The 24,044-nt window shown below is 31.3% G+C and overlaps 1 protein-coding gene across 1 annotated transcript in view; it reads left to right on the top strand.

The window, feature by feature from the left end:
• The window catches only part of LOC145248915 (sex peptide receptor-like), a 1,158,544-nt gene that overhangs the window by 626,592 nt on the left and 507,908 nt on the right, over positions 1–24,044 (top strand). The window contains exon 5 of the mRNA XM_080110699.1: positions 18,816–18,888. The gene's annotated coding sequence lies outside the window, so the exon portion shown is untranslated. The remainder of the gene's footprint in view (positions 1–18,815; positions 18,889–24,044) is intronic.

The raw sequence follows: 24,044 nt of genomic DNA, 5'->3' as shown, positions 1-24,044 counted from the left end.
TATATAATCGCATTGACACACCGTCATATATATATATATATATATATATATATATATATATATATATATATATATATATATATATATATATATATATATATATATAGATGGCAATAAGAATAGAAAATGAATTTACAGAAAGGATATATTGGAAAATATAGAATGAGTCATTTATTTATAAGGGTATACATACATTTTGTAGGGGGATAAAGGGGACTCTTTATACCAAGGTATTTCGAAGCCTGCTGCTTCTCATAAGAAGAGAAGAGAAGATGCTAGATAAAATAATGGGGGCGTGACGTTTAAGAAAGGATTCACCACCAAGGAAATAAATCAATAAAAATATTAATATTGTCAGGGGGACTATATTGAATTCTAAGATAAAGTTGGAGCATATGCTATAAAGGGTATGCTAAAAAGCTGTAAAGGGTTTCTATCGTAGTCTTAAACTATGCAGGTAGTTTATGTGTTTAAGACGCAAGAGGAAGTATAGAGGTTGCTGGGTTGTGGTTCTCTTTTGTCCGTATGTAAGATGTATAGTATCTTTGCAAGAGGTTTACGCTAAAAGGTTTTTTATCGGCAGACGCAACCGAGATAGCAACAATTTCCCCTCCATTGACCGAGACATGCAGAATAGCCTATGTTTCATCTTGGCACGAGGAAAGAACAACAGGAAAAAAACAAGTTTTTTTTTCTATTCAGTTGGGAGCATTATTTCACACTAACCAACTGACCATTTAAATACTATGGATTTATTGTGGTGGCTTGGACAAAATACCTTGCAGGACAAAGGGTAATTTTGCCTGAGAGAGTATTAAGTGTTGGAACTTGAGGTTAAAATGATTGCAGTTACCTTAGGAAAAGGTATTCTTTGTCGGATTGATCTGACAAACTTATGTATACAACGACCTTCAATACGCGAAAATAGTGTCGAGTAAGCATTTAATATGTTCTTTAAAACACACACTCACATATATAGAGGTACTATGTATAAATAAATAAATAAATGTGTATGTATATATATGTGTATATATAAAAATAGTCGTATATGTGTATATATAAATATGTATGTATATATGTGTATATATAAATATATATGTATATATGTGGATATATAAATATATTTGTATATATATATATATATATATATGTTTAATTATATATATATGTTTAATTACATATATATATATATGTTTAATTATATATATATATATATGTATTATTTTATATATATGTATTATATATATATATGTATAATTATCAGAACATTACGTATAAGAAGAATATGGCTACAGTGCAATGTTATGAGATGAATGAAATTTGTGGTGTAGATTACATGGGGCGTCGTGTACTTGGGTTTTAATTTAGAAAGGTAGAGGGAGATTCGAAGGCGAATTAAAGGCGTAAGATATGAGGTGGGTATGGATGGGTAGTTGTAAGAATATAATAATAATTTTCAGTAGCTAATAGATAGTAAATAATGTGTAGTAATAATCCTAACGCTGCCCTGTTATTAGGTCTAAAGGGTAGGGGGTTAAATATATGGCAAAGGATAGAAGAGTAAAGTTGATAGAAGTGGATAAAAAGACAAAATAATAAGGATGTGGACTAATGGCATGGTGGGATAATACGGAGAAATATATTACAACAACCACTAATAATAATAATAATAATAATAATAATAATAATAATAATAATAATAATAATAATAATAATAATAATAATAATAATAAATAAAATAAAAGAATAACAAATAAAAACAGAAAACATAAAATAAAATGAATATATAAATGACTAAACTAAAATTAAGTTAATTATAAGGAGACTTGGAGAAATAGGGTACATGTATGCAAAAGTGAACCACAAAAGTCTTATAATATAATATATATGTATATATATATATATATATATATATATATATTTAATATATATATTATACTTTTGTGGTTCACACACACACACACATATATATATATATATATATATATATATATATATATATATATATGGAGAGAGAGAGAGAGAGAGAGAGAGGGGGGGATAGGTTTAGCCAGCAAAGGAGAGAGTTCAATGAACGAGATAATATCCCGATATATACAAATCTCTGGGTCAGGAACATCTTTACAGGTGTCAATATTATAGTCTGGCATTTCTTGGATGTATGGGGCCAGTGACATTTGTTATTTATGAACAAGCAGGATGAATTGCATTTAGGATGTTGTTTGACGAAAATGTGTTCTCCCTGTATGGAGATTCGATGAAGTGTGTTATTAATGGTAGTGAAAAAGATTTGCGAATTCCAATTGAGAGTTCGTCTTTTCAGAAGATATGAAGGATGAGGACATTACCTCTGTCCTAAACAAGAACTAAATAAGAATACAGAAAAGATTGGGGAGTCGGTTAATTCAAAGATTGCACTCAGTGTTTCTGCGTTTGTCGTATATTTCCCTTATTGTATGATGCCGTAGGGGTTCCTTGCTGTGATGTTGTTAACTTATTTTCTTTATTCACCTTTGGTGTATGAAGAATACGAAATGTTTGACGTAGCAGTTTCAACTCAGGATGAATAATGGGAAGCTAGGTCAAATCGGAAAGCCGGGAATGAGTTTAGAGGCTTTCAGGGAGAATAAAGGTCAGAGTCTGGTGAGCGGTAGATATGAAATAGCTGGGTGGAAGCGGGGTTGAGGGTTTACGCTCGGAGTTCGTGGGGAAATGGGATGAGGGACCTTAACGGATTTTTAGACAGGAAATGGGAATGTGGGGGTATGCGTGTTGGGGCGAGTTTTATGGACAGTCAATTGCCATTGTTCTTAAAATTTTAGTTAATTTAAATATGAACATTTCTGGTGTTTTTCTAAGTGCAGAATGTTATATGTGTTTAAGTATATAGTATAAAGTGGTGTTAATTAATTAGATTTGTAGAGGGGTTCTATAGGTGGAGGGAGCGGGGAAGGGAATCTTAGGATTTTTATTTTTGGTTTGAAGGAACAGGTCCGGGGAAGTGGAGTGGAGGATTTTAAGCTACCTTTTTTTTTATTAAGATTTGGCTTTAAATTGAGGAAGACACAGTTTGTGTATATATGACATTTGAGTAGATTTATATTATATATACGTCTCCTCTGATTGAATTGAATTTATTCTCTTCTTCTACCTCACCAAGTTATATATATATATATATATATATATATTTATATATACATCGCATATACAGATATATCACACACCAACACACACACACACATATATATATATATATATATATATGTATATATGTATAAATATATATATATATATATATATATATATATATATATATATATATATATGTATGTATGTATGTATGTATGTATGTATCTCTGATTGTTCAATTTTTTCGGGGAAAACACTTGGTGGAGTTGACTTAAATTTCCCATGGATCTTGTAATAAAACAACTTTAGGCGATCTAAATATTATTGTATGTGTTCGACACCCACTTCGGGATTTGTGGGGATTAGTAACTGCAATAGCAATTTCACTGTAGTACCTTTTTAAGAAGCTACGATGAGCTTCGAAGTAAGTACTCTTGCATTTGCTAGATGCACAGTTAGAGATTACTATTCGATAGAATGTAGTACACCTGAATTTAACCGTTAAAACATAATTTTTAGGGAACAATATCTAGTGTATATATATATATATATATATATATATATATATATATGGGGGCTGTGTGGATGGGTATATGCATATATAAATATTATATATACTTTATATATATATATATATATATATATATATATATATATATATATACATTATATATATATAAGCATAGTATATCAATATCAAATTTATTTTTCCTATTTCCTAACATGGAAGAATACTAAATATCATTTGAAAATAAACTTTTACAAACATAAAATCAACCGTACCTCTGGTGTTCGTCATTATAATAAAGGAGATGTGTGTGCATGGAGTTAGGAGATTGCAAGATAATGCTTGGTTGCCAACAGACGACTTTTGGCTAGTTGGTCTAATTACTTTAGACTTGGCACAATTACCCCAAACTACGTTATATATATATATATATATATATATATATATATATATATATATAAAATTATATGTATATATGTATATCTATTTATCTATCTATCTATCTACCTCTCTCTCTCCCTATATATATATATATATATATATATATATATATTTATGTGTATATATATATATGTGTGTGTGTGTGCGTGTGTGTGTTTACTTTCAGTGTTACACGATATTTTCTGGGAGTATGTGAGAATCAAAGAATGTTTAACATTCTCAATACTTGTATTGCAATAAGAATCGGTAATATTGCCTATTTTCAATCAAATCGGTTAACTGGTTGCACGGACAGGAGGATGTTTACGTGCGTCAGACTCTTTTTCAACAATACATGGAAATCTACATTACAATGTGGAGGGTATACTTACTTATTTTAATATATTCTTTTATATAATGGTTTGCATAAAGTTTACAATGCAAATGGTACACTATTATGGTTAACTTGTACTTGAAACATTAAATTTTACACGAACGAGCCACTTGCCTTCTTAAAACCCTACGCTTGATGTTATACCGTGAACCCTTCTGGTTGTGTGTTGATAAAACATCGTAAATAAACTTGTGACGTAAACGTTTGTCCATTAATTTATATATGTTTTAATTGTCGATTTCCGATACTAATCAGAGTTTTTTTTATACAAATCTTATCTAATAACACGTCCAAACACATATAGTTCGTTTGTGTGACATCTAAAAATGTAATCCCAGCCGTATAGTAGATATATGGATTAACATATACATGCCTATATACATACACAACCCACATACGTGCATCCATATATGTAGATAGAGAGAAAGAGAGAGTGAAAGAAGGAGGGGGAAAGTGAAAGAAAGGGAAGCAGGATGAGATATAGGGGACAAGAAACACAAATTCAGTCTCTTACTAGACTCAAAAAGGGTTGATAATTTTTTTTTGTAGGATATCATAAAAGGTAGTCAATCTGGGCTCGTAGATGAGGAAAGAATTGGCGATTTTCTCTATGGAAGATAACTAAGTCGTGCAGAAAAACACTACGAAAAGAAAATTAAAATGAAATACAAAATTGCTAATTTAAAAAAAGGCAAATGCATTGCTCCACTGTAACGCTCATTGTCTCTGTACGAAAATGTTCATTGTCAGTCTGATGTTTTGTGAACTGTACAGATGGTATTCCATGCAGATACGATGGCCCAGTTGGTAGTGTTGTAGGGTAGTATATTTTGTATTCTCATAAGAGTATTCCATGAGGTGTTACTTAATGTTTTACTATGTTTGTGTTCTGTAGTCACAAGACCATGATTTTTAGTCAACAAATATTCTTTTAGAGCAACCATCGCCTTCTTCGTAGTTAAAGATAGTGTATTATACAGGGTGGTCGCTAGAAACGCGGGAAATTTGTCAAACAACGATTTAATTTTACAAAGAATACTTTTTACAAGGTTTTTTAAAAGACATATGTAATATTATACTCATAGATTCTCAAAATATCGCCGTGCAATTCACTGCAGCGGGAAACAACGATTTCTTCTTACAACACCCACACGGTACCAATCAAAAAATAACAATCACGCATTTTATTCATGATCTAATCTGACTTTCAAATCCCCCGCCTTTCTGGCGACCACCCTGTATATTCTATCGTTTAGATGGCATCCTTCTTGGACATCATCATTTTCGTGGGTGACAGTGTAGTCTATACTATGACATGCTCCTTGTGTTACATCTATTTGGTCGGTGAGGATATATTTTCTTCCTCTGATATCATCGTTTTGGTAGATGACGATATCGGTTATATCATGACATCTTTCCTGACAATCATCATTTAGGTGCGTGTCAATATAGTTTATATCATGATATCCATCTTGAGTATCATTATTTTGATGATATAGTCTACATTATGACATACTCCTTGGCTATCGTAATTTTTAGGAGTGACGATTTATTCTATATCATGGCATACTCCTTATCATTTTGATTGACGATATAGTCTACATCATAAGACCATCCTTGAGTATCATCATTTCGGTGAGTGACGATATAGTCTATATAGTGATATCCTTTTTAGGTAATCCCCTTTTGGTTGATGACGACTTAATCTATATCGCGACACGAGCCTGGGGTATCATCATTTTGTTGGGTTATGTTATAGTCTACATTGTAACATTCCTTTTGGGTATCAGCATTTTGAAATGTGACGATAAAGTCTACATTATGGGCATCGTCCTTGGGTTTCATAATTTTGTTGGGTTAATATTTAACCTATATCATGACTCTGTACTTGGGTATCTTCATTTTGGTGGATGCGATATTATTTATATTATGATTTCATGAGACGGCATCTATATTTTGCATAGTTTATTTCTTGTCTTGCGATTTTTCAAACGATTTTCGCTGCCATTTATACCTCATGTTTTAGTATCTCCTATTATATCTCTTTTGCTTCCATATTACAGTTTTAGTTTTTACAAATTTTGGAGGGAAAATACTAGAATATATTTTCTGTTTTAATAAAATAATTATCCCAAGTATCAAAATGTAATCTATTTTAATTATTTTTTAAACATAAGTAGACATGAAAGCAAGTACTTGTACGACTTCCCTGTGGAAATTGTTCTCATGATCCTATGTAATTCCGATGATATTTTTATTTTGTATGATTTCTTCTGTATATCATTAACCAATTCTGACTTAATACAGTCGAAAAAGGGAAGTGTATGAGAATAAGAATAAAGGATTCACTGCTTACTAAACGCGAAAGTTATAGTAATATTTTAATTATTCTTCTAGACTAATTTCCATGCTATATATAAAATACTAATGCTAATATTTTCAGTGATAATTGAAAATATTACTATTTATATATATATTTATTTATATATGATATATAATTTGATACATTCTTGCACTTGCAAACTAAATGGTGTGGCGTTAGGGGTATATTACTATCTGACGAGATTAAAGTAAATTTATCATGAAGATCTTTTGATACATAGTTTTGTAATTAACTCAGAATATGGACAGAATAACAATTATACGACAAATCACCGATCTTACATTCTATAATGTAGACCAATATGTGATTATTTGTATGTCGGTCATTATATATTAACCGCGTCAGACAAACGTTAGCGGATCAGAAACTGCTGGGCGGCATCATTATACTAAAATTGTTCGGTAATACCCAAGTGGGAAGAATGCAAATAGTCAATCTTTTTCACCTCTGATGGAAATTCGGAAAGCATTACTTCACACATTATTATGAGGCATTTCCTTCCTTTTTTTCTTTTTCTTCTGCTACGTTTTTCTTTTCCGTTTTTAAATTGTTTAGCTTGTGTTCTTACTTTATAATTTTCCTTTTAAAATTTAGCGATTGAAAGATTATATTACATTGATATAAATATTAATATAAACTAGCGGGACCTGAGGAAATTCCACAGGAGACTCATTCCTATGTAATATATTGATGTTGGCATTCTGTAGAAATTCAGTAAAAATGGGGACGCTCTGATATCATTGTAGCTTTTTTGTGTTAAATTGCAAAAGTATTAATCTAAGCTAGTACGAAGGCCCGGTAAAGCCCGGCCGTTAAGTACGCTTAAATATAGTATTTTAATACTTGTAGATTTCCTATAAATTATTATAGAGTTAATGTTCTATCAATTGTTTTATATTATAAAGTTACGACTTAAAAAAGTGTATCTATATGACTTGGGTGCATTAGCATGAATCGAAACCTAAATAAAAAGGAAACTTATGAATATGAATATATGAGTTCAAAATAGACTTCGTAGCCTCGTAGGAGATGTCCTTTTCTCTTCCTTGCAACCTCTATCTCACAGAAGAGATGTTGCGAGTTTGTCTCTGATGTATCGTTATTTTCATGGAAAGTGTTCGACTGTGCTTCAATCTATGGTCCCCCCCTTCGCCAAACTTTCACAAGAAACACTCGTCTAGCTGTAAACACTATCAATAATTCCCCCCACTCTTTATCTGTGCCTAAACCTAAACGTAGATTCCATGAACAAAGCTTCTTTCTTAGAACTGCACGCCTGTGGAATTGTCTTCCGTTTTCCTGCTTTCCGGCTGACTACAATATGGTTGTCTTCAAGTCTAACGTAAATAAGTTCTTGATGAGCCGTTACATATAAGGTATCAAATTTACCAAATTTTCATTACTAAGTATTATATTGTCAAATTTCTACTGTACACTCTTTAACCCTTATCCTTGAGTGGCCTCTTGGCCTTGATAATGTGGTGATGTCTATGTAATATATATATATATATATATATACGTTTTATGTTTTGTTACCGTATCTTTCTGTTAAGTTACCTTATTGTTTCGGCTACACGGCCGTTTTTTTTGGCTATCTGTAGCGTCCTCAGAATTTTACAGAAATATTCGCTATTTTGGGATGAAAGAGTGGAAGAGTGAATCGGGTCAGGGGGGTTTGCGAAGAGGGCGGAAGAGGAAGAGAGGAAGGGAACAAGGAGGGAAGGTGGGGGCGTTTGGTATGTCCATAATGTTTTAGTTTGGGGTTTAAGGAACTTCTGGGGGAGGGTCTGGGAAGTCCATTTCTGGTGTGGCTGAGGGTATAGGGATACATGAGGGGAAGGTAAAATGTGGGGGTGGGAGGAGGTGGGTTACTTTAAAATTCGAGTCTTTGTGTTAAAGTTTTTTAGTTTTTAGCGTCTCGTTGGTGAGGTGATTTCTTGGTAATATGTCTTGAGCTGTTGGGTGTTCGCTTATGTTTGGAGGCGGGGGTGGCTATGATTCGGTTTATTTATTTTTAGTTTTTATTTTGTTGTTAATTGTTTGGAGAGGGTCAGCGAGCGGTCGCAGCCACGGGTACGCACATGTGCACGTACACACATATATATTTAAAAGAAACGGTCACAGGTACACATACATGCCCACCAATAATGTAACTTTACAGAAAGATACGGTAACAAAAAATAAAACGCATATTTGCTCTACAACAGTATTGAGCACTTTATTCAGTTTTTATTAAATACCTTCTCCACTAAACTATATATATATATATATATATATATATATATATATATATATATATATATATATATATAAATAAATGTTTAGAGGTTCAGAATTTATATATGGTTTTAAATAAAATGGTAGGCGGCAGTTTCTTGAGAGCTCTTTCGGCTATCATCTCTTCAGGAGCAAATCGATAGCAATCTAAATAATATTGTGGCGAAAATAAAGAGTTCTATAGGGGAACTTATTTAATGTGCCAACGTACGGGGGCATTAATTAAATTTATTTACGTTTAAAAAACGATTAAAAATGTTGGCACAACGAGGGAGAAGAAAAAAAAAAGCGGGAGAAAAAATTCAAAGTTCCCCAAAGAGAAACAATGCGTTAGATGTTTCTTTGGGGAACTTTGAATTTTTTCTCCCGCTTTTTTTTTTTTCTTCTCCCTCGTTGTGCCAACATATTTGATCGTTTTTTAAACGTAAATAAATTTAATTAATGCCCCCGTACGTTGGCACATTAAATAAGTTCCCCTATAGAATTCTTTATTTTCGCCACAATATTATTTAGATTGCTATCGATTTGCTCCTGAAGAGATGATAGCCGAAAGAGCTCTCGAGAAACTGCCGCCTACCATTTTATTTAATATATATATATATATATATATATATATATATATATATATATATATATATATATGGAGAGAGAGAGAGTTCCTGCTGCCATAATCGAAACCAAAATCAAAACTTATGAGGAATTCTTGATAAAATTAATTATAAAAAAATAGATGATTTCAGTGCAATCATTTATAGTCAGAACCGGAACAAAAACTAATAAAAAAGTCTTGATAAAATTATTTATGACAAAAAATAGAAGAAAATTACAATTAAACCACCCGGATGTAAGCGAGACACACAAAAGAACACACACGCTATCGTATTAATGTATAGATATTAGCGATGGCCATTTTTGACAGTCATTTTAGAAAACAACATGAATATGTGTTATTATGTTAAACACTTGTAAGTTCGCAAACTACACGGTAGATTTGTAACAGATACGGCATAAAGAAACCTTTATTTTGGACAAAAAAAAAACGTTTAGCGTTTCACGAAGAAACATTTCAGTGCTTTCACTAGTGGTTAGACAAAAATCTATATCCTTTTAAATATGATCTTTGTGACTTGCTTTCTTCGTCTACTTTCATAAGAGAAACAATACAGCGGTACGAAAGTTTTACTCTGTTATATAAAATATGTCTTTTACACATATTTAAAAATACGTCTAAAGTTTATCATTTTTTTATCCACAGTTTTCTATGAATACGTGACACATTTGAAAGTATAAAAGTTTCCCTATTTGTATAATAAATTCTTGATATTAGAATAAATGTTTCGATTTTTGTATGAATAAAGTTTGAGAATTTTAAAAATAATAAAGCAATGCAGTTTGGGTGTCATACGAAAGTTATGAATATGATTTTCTTAAATCCTAGAAAATGACGAAAAATATTTTTGAAAAACTATTCAGTTTTTTTTTTCTTATCGTGCCCGAGGAAAATGGATTCATGATATTTGAATCGTAAGCCACAAATCGTACCTCTTACCTTGTATTTAGAAAAAAACATATTGCAGACGTAATAAAATAATTTTCATATTAGCAATCATCGTGATATTTTCGAATTCGTTTTTTTTTTTTTTACTATTTTCTGCACATTCATTATGCAATGAAAGACGATATTATTATTTATATTTTTAATTTTCGCTGACGTAATAGTTATTGTGTGTTCACCACGTTTCGGTACACTCATCCTCTGGTCTTTCTCGTGTGGTAACCCGTGACGAGATAAGAATGCTTAATTCTGTAACCGTATCCTCAGTAAGTACTGCCTTCCATAATTGTCGTGTTACATAATGTTTTGGCCAACTAATCCTTTAGCCTGTTTATAATAGCATTGAACCAGATATCTTCAGACAATGCTCACTTGGAACTGGAGAGACCCAATGCCTTTATCCATCACTCCCTAAACCACTGCCTCCACCGCTGCTTCCACCGCTGCTTCATTACAAATTATTTCTCCAAAATACAGGGTGGTCGTTAGAAAAGCGGAAAATTTGAAGGTCGACTTAGATCATGATTACAATGTGTGATTGCAATTTTTTGATTGGTTCTTTTGTTGTCGAATGTATGGACATTGGGCAATCTGTATATTGATTTCATTACATCTTGCTTATTTATTTCTTCGATTTAGATTATGAGTAGCTATGAATATAATATAACATTTATCTTCGGAAAAAAATTGTAAAAATTATTCTTTGTAAAAGTAAATCGTTGTTTGACAAATTTCCCGCTTTTCTAGCGACCAAACTGTAATACATAATATTATTTATTTATTTATTTATATTTTCTTAGTTTCAGTATAAAGGAAATCTAAGGCCCGTATCCATTCACATAAAATACTTCAATACATAATAAACCTAGTATATGTCAGAGTACTATTTTAACTGCATAGTAATAAACAGACAAGAGCTGAATAATATCTAGTATGGCTAGACACAAAGAGAGCATTATCCCGTCATGCAAACCTAAGAATTCACACCATACTTGCTGGCTTTAAATAAATGTTTCTTTTCATTTGATTAATTATTACGATATTGAAAACTCAATATTTTTTTATAAAAGCGGATTTTTTTATTTAAGAGGAAACAATAATATTCTCATACCGATATAATATATATGTGTGTGTGTGTGTGTGTATCTATTTATATCTATCTACCTATCTATCTATATATCTTTCTATCAACCTATCTATCTATCTATCTTTGTCTCTCCCCCCCCTCTCTCTCTCTCTCTCTATATATATATATATATATATATATATACATATATATATATATATATATATATATATATATATATATATATGGAAAAATATATGTCTTCTTGAAGAATATAGAATTTTCGCTTTACTAAGTTTTTTTTTCTATTACTGTCTCGAATCAGAAGCAATTTTCAGGATTTCCGGTGGTAATTTGTGCGGTTTTGCTTCAAGCTTTCTCTTTCACGTAAACGTTCACGAATACTTTTGATCACCGCGATCGTTTCCAGAAGTTTTTTTTTATGTTTATGTTGTCGTTTTTGTGTGTTAATAATTTCTTCGGTATTTCTGAGGAGTAAAAGCAGGAACGCGGGGAGGTAATTAAGTGCGTTCTGTCTTTGTTTATTTAAATTATACTTGTGCCAATAATACATTGCATCCTAAATACACACCCTCCCACACATACATACAAATAGTGGTTAAATTTAAATTCTGAGTAAAGTTGTCTTTCATCTTGGTCTTTCTATTAGATTTCCGAACATATTAATTTTGAAAAATACGAATTTTGTGCTATCTGTGTCTGTTTTAACAGTTCGGCATTTTTTTATTATATTGGACATTAAAATATAAATGAAGAAATATATGCCAAAATTTTAAAAAGTTATATATGAAACCGCCACTCACCATCCAAGAACGTGGTAATAAATTCAAAAGTTAATCAGAACTATGGCGCCATTTGTCGATACTTTATTTTCTCAACTTACTCTCTCTCGCTCTCTCTGTCTTTCCCTAGTGTACATTAGGGCAGATCGATATTGGAACCGCGGTAAGGCAATGGTGATGATAGTTGGGGTTTGAAATAGAAAAGACCTACACGGAATATTTCCTCAAAATCGTAATCTTTGCTTGAGGAAATGACTTTAAAAGTTGAAAAATTGAAGCGATTAAAAGATTTTCGGTGAATTTTTAAGAACGTCCCGTCATCAAAACAATCCGTACTGTTAAGAAAATGGAATCATTATTAGAATATGTTTTAACCTACATTTTAAAATAAATTGAGTAAGGATAATGAATTAATAAAATAAATATTAACTCTAAAGGTAAAATGATGTTTTTTAACTAACTGCGACCAAAGTTCGCTTTTTCATTTCAGGAACTTTTGGGAGGTGGACACATTTTAGATTTCACCGTCGCAAAACCCGCTCGTTATTGATATTGAAAATTTAACGTTTGTTTACTATTTAATTTGAAAATATTACGATTTAGGCTTAGTTATTTCGAAAGGTAAAACAGAAAAGGACTTGTTAAAATATATATTATTATATTTCAAGTGTCTGCAGTGAATTTAAACATATTCGTTTTATCTTTTATAATGTGTTTTTCTATTAGGTTGGTGCAAAAATAATGGCATTTTTTGACGTTCAAATGAACGTCAAATTTTTTTTTTTGCACTAACCTAATATTTCACATCAAATTCTATTTGAAATTCTTATTAAAATATGGCAATACTCAAGTTTTATATTTAAAAAAATAGCCCATACAATTTTATTCTAAATATATTTACGAAATATAACCCCGTAAATTTTCAAGTTTTTCTACGTAATAAAAATACTTTGCAGAAAATTAGTATCAAATGTTATTTTTTTATTTTTAGGGAGTAATTGTGTTTAAGCAGTGTTTTTCTTCTACAATTATTGTTTTAAAACAAGATAACCTACAAAGATTAATATGATTAAATAAGGAAACTTCTTTAAAGGTTTTTTTTTGTTATTTGTGCATCTATGTTATTGTGCTAAAATAACTTTGTTATTTAGAAAGCCATTCTTAATACGGGAAGGAGGTTGTAGTGTAACTATTCTGTAAATTCACCTAAATTTAATAAACACAAATTTCACAAAAATTAAATTTAACTTTAAAATACTATTAAAAATAGCATAGCAACATAGATGCACAAGCACTGGTTTTTCAAACTCTAAACACTAAACACTCGTTTAAAATGGCACAGCCAGAGCAAGAATGAATTACTTTATGGATACATTCATGTTATCGAAGGAGGAGCTAAAATCTGCTTAAAATGTCCAAACTAAACACTACTATGCCTCTGATTTGGTTTGGTCCTCTCTCTTCAATACATCTTTTTTAACTCTACAAAGTTGTTCATTACTTCTTATCATAACTAGCACTTATTCTAATGTATGAAACTGGAAAATAGCCTAATACATTTTCCTTCAGTTATAATCCATTTATATATTTTACTTTTCAGATTAAAATGTCAGTAAAAGCACGACGTTCAGTTTTAACCCGTGGTGCACAAGATTTGCTGGTCCACTTGTCATTTAGATGAAACAGAACCCCCAACCTCACGACAAGTTATCCAGTTTAGTTATTTTCTCGAAAACAATTATCCACACTTAAAAAATAGTGAGATTTTTAAGTTAATGACCAAGGAATTAATTAGTATTTATCAAGCATTTAATCCACAATTTCCCTTATTAAGGTAACATTATATAGCACAGAAGGTCAATATATTTTGCTATAAGAGGGCCAAATAGATTGACAGGAAATCTCTTGCAGCAATCAAAGTGAACAGAATGAAGGAACAACTAGACAGACTGTTTGATATATCTTCTTGTAGCTGTAAACTTTCTGTCTTGAGATGTGATGACTTTGCAGTAAAGTGCAAAACAGAAAATTGTCAAACAAGGCACATAATCTGCACTTGTCCTCCTAACAAGGATGTAAAATTAATTCTATAGATTCACCTGCAATTATGTTCCTTTTTGTGGAAAATAAAATAATATATTGGTATTTATTATGTAATCTGGCTCTATTATTAAATATGCAAATTTTCCAATTTTCAGGTTCTACTAGAAGAACTGCTATTTACAGAAATTTTAAATTAATTGAGGGAACAACAAAAAATATAACGATATTTACTGGTCCTTTCGAGAAACTTTGTATCAATAATTATCAAGGTTTGCCTCAAGTAGAATTCGAAAAAATTAGTGTCCTTCCCGAAAATCATTATCTGACAGCAACAGAAACCAATAATTTAAGTGTGAAGACCTGACGCAACTTTTTGAGTATGGTGTTGTTAACTTAGAAAATTGGGCCCTTGAATCAAGAAAGATGGCTAACGTAAGCCACAATATTAATGTGTGTATAGACTAGAGTTGTCTATCCTCAAATACTATGATAAATTAAACATTTTGGTCAAATTTATCATCCAAGTGTATGCAGTTAGTTTGTTTGAGATCAAAACCGACAATATTTTTTTAACCAATAACAGTATATTTTGATATTATTCAGAGAACAAAACAGTTAACTGAAATCCAAATTACTGTTTTAAACTGTTAAAAATATAGTGCTTTTGCACTACATCCGGAAAATATCCTAATATCAATAATAAACTCAGATGAATTGGATGTGAGAGAAGAGGGCATTCAAACGATTTTGTCCATTGGGTAAATAAATATTCATCCATTAAATTTTTCCTCAATTTACCCATAAAATAGTCAGTTTTATTTATATTTCATCACAAAAATATAAAACAAATAAGTGTTTTCAAATAATTGTTTTGTTGTTCTTTTGTGTTATTTTTTCCAGAAATAGTGAAAAACCCCAAGAAAAAAAAATTGAAAAATATTACTGCTATCAATTTTACAGCCACACACTGGTCAAATTTGATTGATTTTTCTCAAAACGTTGCATATGGGCAGGAAGCAAGACATAGACACATTATTACAAAGTCATTGTGCCAGCAAACCAGACCTTCATTTTCCTCCAAAGGAAATTATACAGAACAATTTAGTTATATTATAAGTTTATATTATTGCCTCTAATAAAAAAAATTAAAATACATGGTTCTGTAACTTGTATCAAGTTGTTATATTGCGTAATACATCTTCACATATCTTTTTGAATTGTGAAATTTAAAAGACTTAGTTATTAATTAGCTTTTTTTACAATTTTTGTTTAATCAATGCAGTAAAAGTTGAGATATTTTTCTAGTTGTGATTCATAATTAAAATTATAATTCATGTATTTATTTTTCTTTCAATGTATTTCATAAAACTATATCAATTTTAATTGAATTTTTATAAAAATAGTGAAATTTCAAAGTCAGTGTTGTGAAAATTAAGGATTTTTCAGCATTTTTCTACACGATTTTAAAATTAAATGCTCAATTTTCTGTTCAAGGTGGGAATCTAATTTTTTATATTTGTTCTTATCACATCAAATCCATACTATCATCACCAGTGTCATGTTGATTTTCTGAAAAAAAGTTACAAATCGACTTGCCCTAGTGTGCATGTGTGTTTCATTGTTCTTTCCCATTTTACTCTTCTTACAATATTTTCACCATTCACACTGTGATATAAATGATTATTAAACTCCCTAAATAACCCCCTCTCCCTAAACCCTCTTATTTACATCCTGAATCAGTTTATTCTCTCTCTTATTCTAAAAGCTAATCTTTTATAAGCCGTTTTTCTTTCTCTCCCTTCAGTCAAACATTCTTTCTTCATCCCCGAAGCCCACAATATCTATTCAATATTTAGAAAAGGTTTTTCACTGTATATTGCGGTATCTCGCCGACCTGTGCAATTCTAGGAGCTCAATTTCCCAAGCAGTCAGAAGGGAGTAGTATTTTTCCTAATCTCCCGAAGCTCAACTTCCAGGGAAATAAACCGTGGCTACCCATGCCTATTTTCAGGTACGAAGTGCTATTTCATTGGATCATTGGCTTTTCAATCTCACTTTGCCATTCTTGTCTTACACTATATCATCGTTAAAAGAAGAAAAATGTCGGAATCATCTTTCTCTCCTATGAATCCCACACTTGTTTTGCCCATACTATGCACCTGCACTTTGTCGCCTTTTCTTTCAATCTTCTCAATTTTCATATCTTCTACACCATCCATGCATCTTATCTCGCATTTTGTCTTATCAACGTCCCCTTTGATCGTCGCTTCCCTTCTTTTGGTCCCATTCTCTTCTCTTTTTAATCATTGCACGCATTTTGCGCATTTTCTGTCTACATCTCTCACTATCTTGCTTTCTCTCCCTCTTACTCTCTCTCCCTCCCCCCTCTCTATCTCTCTCTCTCTCTCTATATATATATATATATATATATATATATATATATATATATTCATTCAAACAAATTTACATGATCGCAACGCTAGACTGGCAACCATGTAAATTTGTTTATATATATAAAAATATATCTTGCTCTTCTTTATTGAACACCTTTTATAACCTCGGGAATTATTATTACTAATCACACTTGAATACCTTTAATCTGGTATATATATATATATATATATATATATATATATATATATATATATATATATGTGTGTGTGTGTGTGTGCGTGTCTGTTTGTGCGTTTATGTGTGTGAACTACAATAGTCTATATTCCAAATTTCATAATGTTTCCCATCTTACAATTCATTCCTTTTAGTTCGTTGACAATCCCAATTCTTAACAGCAACGTTTTCGTAGCGCAATATCAGTCATTTATATATTATATCAATCAATGAATATTTCTGCCCTTAACTCCTCAGAGAAAATGCCAACTATAAATGCATTAAAAGAAAATAAATTGCATTTGGCCATGGCTACACATCTGAAAGAAAAAAATATATAATTGCAACTTCTCTTCCACTTTTCGGGTTTTGTAGTCATACCCAAATACATTTTATTATCTTTTAACGTTTATATTATCCTTATTCCTGGCCCTTTCTATTATTGCGAATCCTCATTTTCTTTTTGGCTTGGTTCTCTTTCCCTTTATGTAACACATTCTCCAAACAAGTATTTTTGTCTCCTTCTCTTATGTACTCTCTCTTTCTCTCTCTCTCTCTCTCTCTCTCTCTCTCTCTCTCTCTCTCTCTCTCTCTCTCTATCTATCTATCTATCTCGCGCGCGCTTTTATTTTTGCCTATTCCTAATGAAATTACATTATCCTCTTTTCGACAAACTATTTCTTTTTTCTTACATTATCTAACATTTCTAACCACTTCCCTCTCCTGATACAATCTATTCTATTACTTTTTATCAACATATACATCATACATATATATATATATATATATATATATATATATATATATATATATATATATATATATGATTTGATAATATAGGAATATTTCAGCATAAATCCAAGAAACAGAAATGAATTGCATCGTATTTTGCATTATTCTTTGAATAAAATATTTTGCATTTTTGCCATTTTTTAAAAACAATGTTATATGTTTATACACCCCCACATTCACTATATATATATATATATATATATATATACATACATATATACTTATTTATTTAATAATATATATGTATGTATATATATATGTATTTAAATATGTGTATGTATATATATATTTGCATATATCTATGTATATATATTTATATATATGTATGTATACGTATATTTATATATATATATATATATATATGTATATGCATATTCATATATATATATATGTATATGTACATTTATATATATATATATATATATATATATATATATATATATACTAATATCTGTGTCCTGCAGTCTCGCTTTACTTCAGAGAATGCAAAATAATATCAAATTTCCATCAATTTTTATTGCGAAAAAATATGAGGTTTTACTGGTGACTTTGAAAGTAAAACTGGCTAATCCGTTTATGTAGAAATATACCAAAAACAACACTCAAACGTGAAACTTATCTTATTATTATTTTCTTTACTTACCCTTTTAAAACATCCGGCTATTATTTATAAACAAAAGATAGTAATATTTTCTAAACACATAATTTTCGTATTGCTGACAAATGCGGTTCGTTTATGTATTTCTTTATGTATTTATGCATGTCTTTATGTATGGATGACAGCTTGAATAATCCATATGAAATAACTTTAACTGATGTGCTTTTATATTTTCTACAGTTGAATTAAATACAACACTATCAAACGTGAAAGCAATATATTGATGACATAATTCTAATTGAAACTTCAGAAGGTAAGTCAATTTTTATAGTATAAACGCCAACCATAATTATTTTGTCATTTTGCATGTATTAAATTATTCTAAGTGTTGTTGCATTAAATATTCCTATTATGGTGCCACATTAACATTGCGTGCAGTGTGTTTCAGTCCTGTTTGGGTTATTATCTTACGTATATATATATATATATATATATATATATATATATATATATATATATATATATATATATATATTCCAGGTAGAAAGATATTCAAAAATTAAGAATAATTGAATTTCAACAACTGCTGTGGACAGTACTCAATCAAAGTCAGCAAATTATTTTTGAAATTTGAAACGATTTGGAACCTTTTATTTTTTGTATTTTAATTTTTATTTCCTGATGCAATCTAATATGATTAAGACGGTCTGCATCTCGGGGCAAGATATGACTGATTTTATATAAAGAATAATAATAATAATAATAATAATAATAATAATAATAATAATAATATATATACATATATATATACACATATATGCATATATATATATATATACTGTTGATAAGACATTTATGACCACTTAAAAAATTTAAAAAAAAAGAAATCTTTTTCAAGGATAGATTTTAAACTCTTTCGACTTAAGGTTAGGAATACCACCATCTAAAAGGTTATGGAAACAAACAGCTACATTCCAAAGATTTATTTGTCAAATTTACGTTTTTATTACATTAGGCTTTTTACACATGATCAAAATTATAAGACCGGAGACTAAAATGTTATTAAATTGTACAAAATGTGTATGAAAAGTGTATGAAAACATTCAACAATTAAACTTAATGAGTTCTATCTCCACTGCTTTTGATGACTTCAAAAAGTTTTCGGGTCATGCTAGAAATAAGGGTTCCATTAAGGTGCGAGGGATCCTGCTCCAGTTTCTTAAGATAGCTTAATGAAGTTCATTTTTTGTTGAATATTGTTTGCCATTTTGATAAACCTCTCTTGTCATCCATTCCAAAACATTTTCCATTGGGTTCAAGTCTGATGACCATGCAGGATGTCCCAAGAGATGGACTCCATTTTCTTGTAAAAAGCTCAAGCTCCGTCTTGCAGTGTGAATGGTTGCATTATCTTGTTGGAATAAGCATCCATCCCAACACAAACGATGACCCTCCATCATCAAAGATGTTTTCTGTAGCATGCTAACATAACCAGCTGCAGTCTGACGACCTACACCACGTGGAGCTCCATTGTCCGTCTGTTAGAAAAGCACCCCGTAAACATGACATGTGGATAAAATTTCAAAGGGCATGTTTTTGTCATGCCAATATCGCTGGAAACCATCAGGACCATCTAAATTGAATTTTTTCTCATCAGAAAACAGGACTTTCTTCCACTTCTCAATGTCCATGATTTGGTATTCACGATAAAATCTTTAGCTGTCCACTTGGAATTGTGACGTGGAAATATCGAGGAATTTATTTACGCTTTTTATTTACTATTCTTGTTGTTGTAACGGTCGTCTAATGGTTATTGGACTGCAATCAGTATCTCTACCCGCCTTAATTTCACTAGAAGAAAGTCATCTGTCATTTATAAGAACCCGTCTGATTCTCCTACTCGATCCAGGAAAATAATGTGGGGTGACGCACCAAAGGAGTTTACTTTTCCATAATTCTCAATGTTCTTTAGAAAGTTGCACATGACAGTTTTACTGCGATGTGCTTTAGCTGCTATCGCTCGCCGTGACAAACATTGCTTATGGTATCCTAGAATTCGAGAGCGCCCAACTTTGGTAGGTTTTCTTGCTTTAGGCATGGTAACACCTTTACACAGTGATTAGTAATCGCTAACTTAACTAAAAACATTAGAATTACTATAAATCTAACAATGTATACACTTGGTCTTATAATTTTGATCATGTGTATAAAGCCTAATTCATAATAAAATGCAATTTTTTTAAATAACATTTTTGGAATGTACCTTTTTGTTTCCATAAACTATTAGCTTGTAATATTAGTAACCTTAAGTCGTAAAGTTTAAAATCTATCCTTAAAAGGTTGTTTTTTTAAAGATTTTTATATGGTCTTAAATTTTTGATCAGCAGTGTATATCCTTAAATAGTTATATTACTGGATAGCCCCCCCCCTCGCTGGTACATAATACCTTACCTGGGAGGATTAGTTAGCCAATTGATAAATTGCAAAAAGTCATCGTTATAATATTTTGACACAAACCAGCGAAGCAGATCTATTTCGTTTTGTTGTTGGAAAACTCAAAGCATCTTTAATGTGTTCTTACCTTACAGCATGTTCATTTCGTGAATATACAAACACGTTTACATTTCCATTATATGAGAACACAGGCGTGAACATACTAGCACAGATTTTTTTAAAAATATAATATCGTTAAACCATAGTAAGAATACGACAGACAAATTTATCTCCTACTTATATACAATATAGATAGCATAGTGACATTGAAACATCGGTTCTTGTTAGATCACTGAAGTTAAGCAACGTTCAGTCTGATCAGTATTTATGGCTGACAATTTTTAAAAGAAAATGTAATGTACATGATGGGAAGGCTTGCGATTGATGGATGCCGTTGGGCTATTTTTGACCAAGACAATCTGCATGAAGTAATACAATGTCTCCACAACCTTAGGAGATTAAGACTCGTCCATCATCATTTATAACTCATGTATTATACTTCAAAAAGGCTCTTGATTTCTATCGGCCATTTTGGATGCGGATAAACAGTAGTTAAAAATAAAAAAACAATAGTCTTTAATGTGATAAAAAGTTACTCCTTTATGTTTAATATAGAAAACCATGCGATAAATTAATGTGTGTGTCCATGCAGTTATATACATTTAACTATTTGTTTAAGAGAATTGCCAGGACTGCTGCGAAGATGGTAGGTTCTCTCTAACGTGCTTGAAAGCTACTAACGCGCGAAAGTATTATGTACTTCTTTAAGGCCACAATTCGCCCATGTATGGAGTATAGTTGTCATATTTAGCTTGGTCCATCTGCTACTAGTCTTTCGCTCCTAGATAAGGTACAAAATATAGTCACCAACCTGATAGGTCCTGAACAGTCATCTAAGCTTCAGCCTCTGTCCCACCGACGAAATATTGCACCCCTCTGCCTATTCTACAAGTACTTTAATGGTGAATACTCTGACGACCTGCATGCACTTGTGCCCCTCACGACGTAAATACCTTCGACAAACCCGACAAGAAGCTAAATCCCACCCCTACAAAGTAGAAATCCCTAGATGTAAGAGAGCCTTCTACTCCAGTAGTTTCTTTCCCTGAACCGCTAGACTTTGGAATTCCCTCCCGGGTCCCAAGTTCCCCAACTGTACTGACGGGCAGAAATTAAAGTGTAACGTGAACCGACATCTTGCTGCCCAACTTCCTACATAGTACCCAGTAGCGTATGTCCCTGATAGGTGTCCCCTACACCATCGTGGCAATGTGCCTTGTTTGGGGTGAAAAAGTAAATTAAAAAGAAAAATAGACATAATTGTATTAACCACCATATCATCATTTATATAAATATATATTTCCTTGTTTGCAAAACTTTTACCAAACAAGCTGCTAGTTTACGAAACAATATCTCATATATAGAGAGAGATGGTTGAAAATTGCAATCACTTTCTTCGAGTTAGATCTTTTTATTTTATTTTAAGATATGCCAGTTTTTTTTTGTTTTTTTTTTTTTAAATTAAAACATCCAAGTTACAAAAGCTGCTGTTGAAACATGGTTGTATACGCACCGACATGTTTTTAGAAGTAAAACTTTTATTATCTAGGCATATAGTTCTCGGCAAAAAGCAACCTCCTGATATAATGAGAGGATAACCATTAATAATTGTGAAAGATATATTGAAGAAAAACGGCGTGAAACAGGGACACACTATTTTGATTATATATATATATATATATATATATATATATATATATATATATATTTAAATAAGGGAGTAGTCACCAACAATGTGTATTTTTTAACATTATTTTATCATTCCGTGTCTTGGTTTTTCATTGAGAATTATGTTTGGATCATTGTAATAATGTTTTTTAAGTCACTGAAATCGTTTACGCGCGTTCCAGACGGTCGGTGATGCGTCCTCGTCAGAAATTATTTTCAAATGTGTAAAAATAGGGATTTTTGTTGTTAAATTGGAAGTTTTTCCAAGGGGTGGAGGCTTGTAAGTGTTTATTATTCATTGGTATGCTGAATTTTTATTTAAATATACATCTTTCTTTCGTTGGAATTCATTAACCCATTTTATATAAATATATATATATATATATATATATATATATATATATCTTCGTCTCAACCGGATTTTTTGTACATGTATCCAAAATTGTCATAGACTCTTGAAAATTCAGTATTTTATAGCTATACACCTTATGAGGTGGGTTATCTTTTTCATGATTTCAGTTTCAAGTAAACAGCTACAGCAGAAATTTGAATACACCCAACTGAAGCCTAATCATCACAGCTGATGAATTTCAAAAATGCAAGCTAGACGTGAGGACATTTTAGAAGAACGATATGCAATAAAATTCTGTTTTAAACTTGTAACATATGCAACAGAAGCATACGGAATGCTTCAGAAAAATTTTGTGACCATCATGATTGCAGCATTGGTTTTCGCGTGGCATAAGCCATCAAGGTGAGCAGGAGTTTATGAGGAATCATGATAGGTGTGGGAGGAGTAAGGATGTCACAACACCGGAGTAAGTTGGCTAAATAAAGAATTTCATGGATCAGGACCCTTTTATACTTATAGAAAAAAAATAAGTGCACTATTTGATGTCAGTGTGTGGGATTTACACGCAATTATTCCCGAGGAACTTAAGATGTGGATGATTTGCGCGAAACCTTATTCCAAGTAAGTCATCCACAACTCTATCCTTGTCACAGGCTATTTGACGAGGATCGGCAACAAGACAATTCATCATCTTTTTTATACTCAACATTTTGTTCTCCATGATCTTTGTTTATTTTCTAAGCTCAAGTAAATCCTAAGAAGCTGTCGTTATGAGACAATTGAGAAGATCAAGGAGGTTGAGACGAGTATTCTGTACACGCTAACACCAGAGGACTTCTGTGGGGACTTCAGGAAATTGCTTGAACGATACAAGTGCATTGCAGCCAGAGAAAATT

Source organism: Euprymna scolopes, chromosome 27 (genome assembly GCF_053919585.1).
Source record: "Euprymna scolopes isolate OS-2025 chromosome 27, ASM5391958v1, whole genome shotgun sequence".
In the NCBI taxonomy this organism is placed as follows: Eukaryota; Metazoa; Mollusca; class Cephalopoda; order Sepiida; family Sepiolidae; genus Euprymna; species Euprymna scolopes.
The sequence above is the reverse complement of the archived record's forward strand: the minus strand, read 5'-3'. Positions and strand labels throughout refer to the sequence as shown.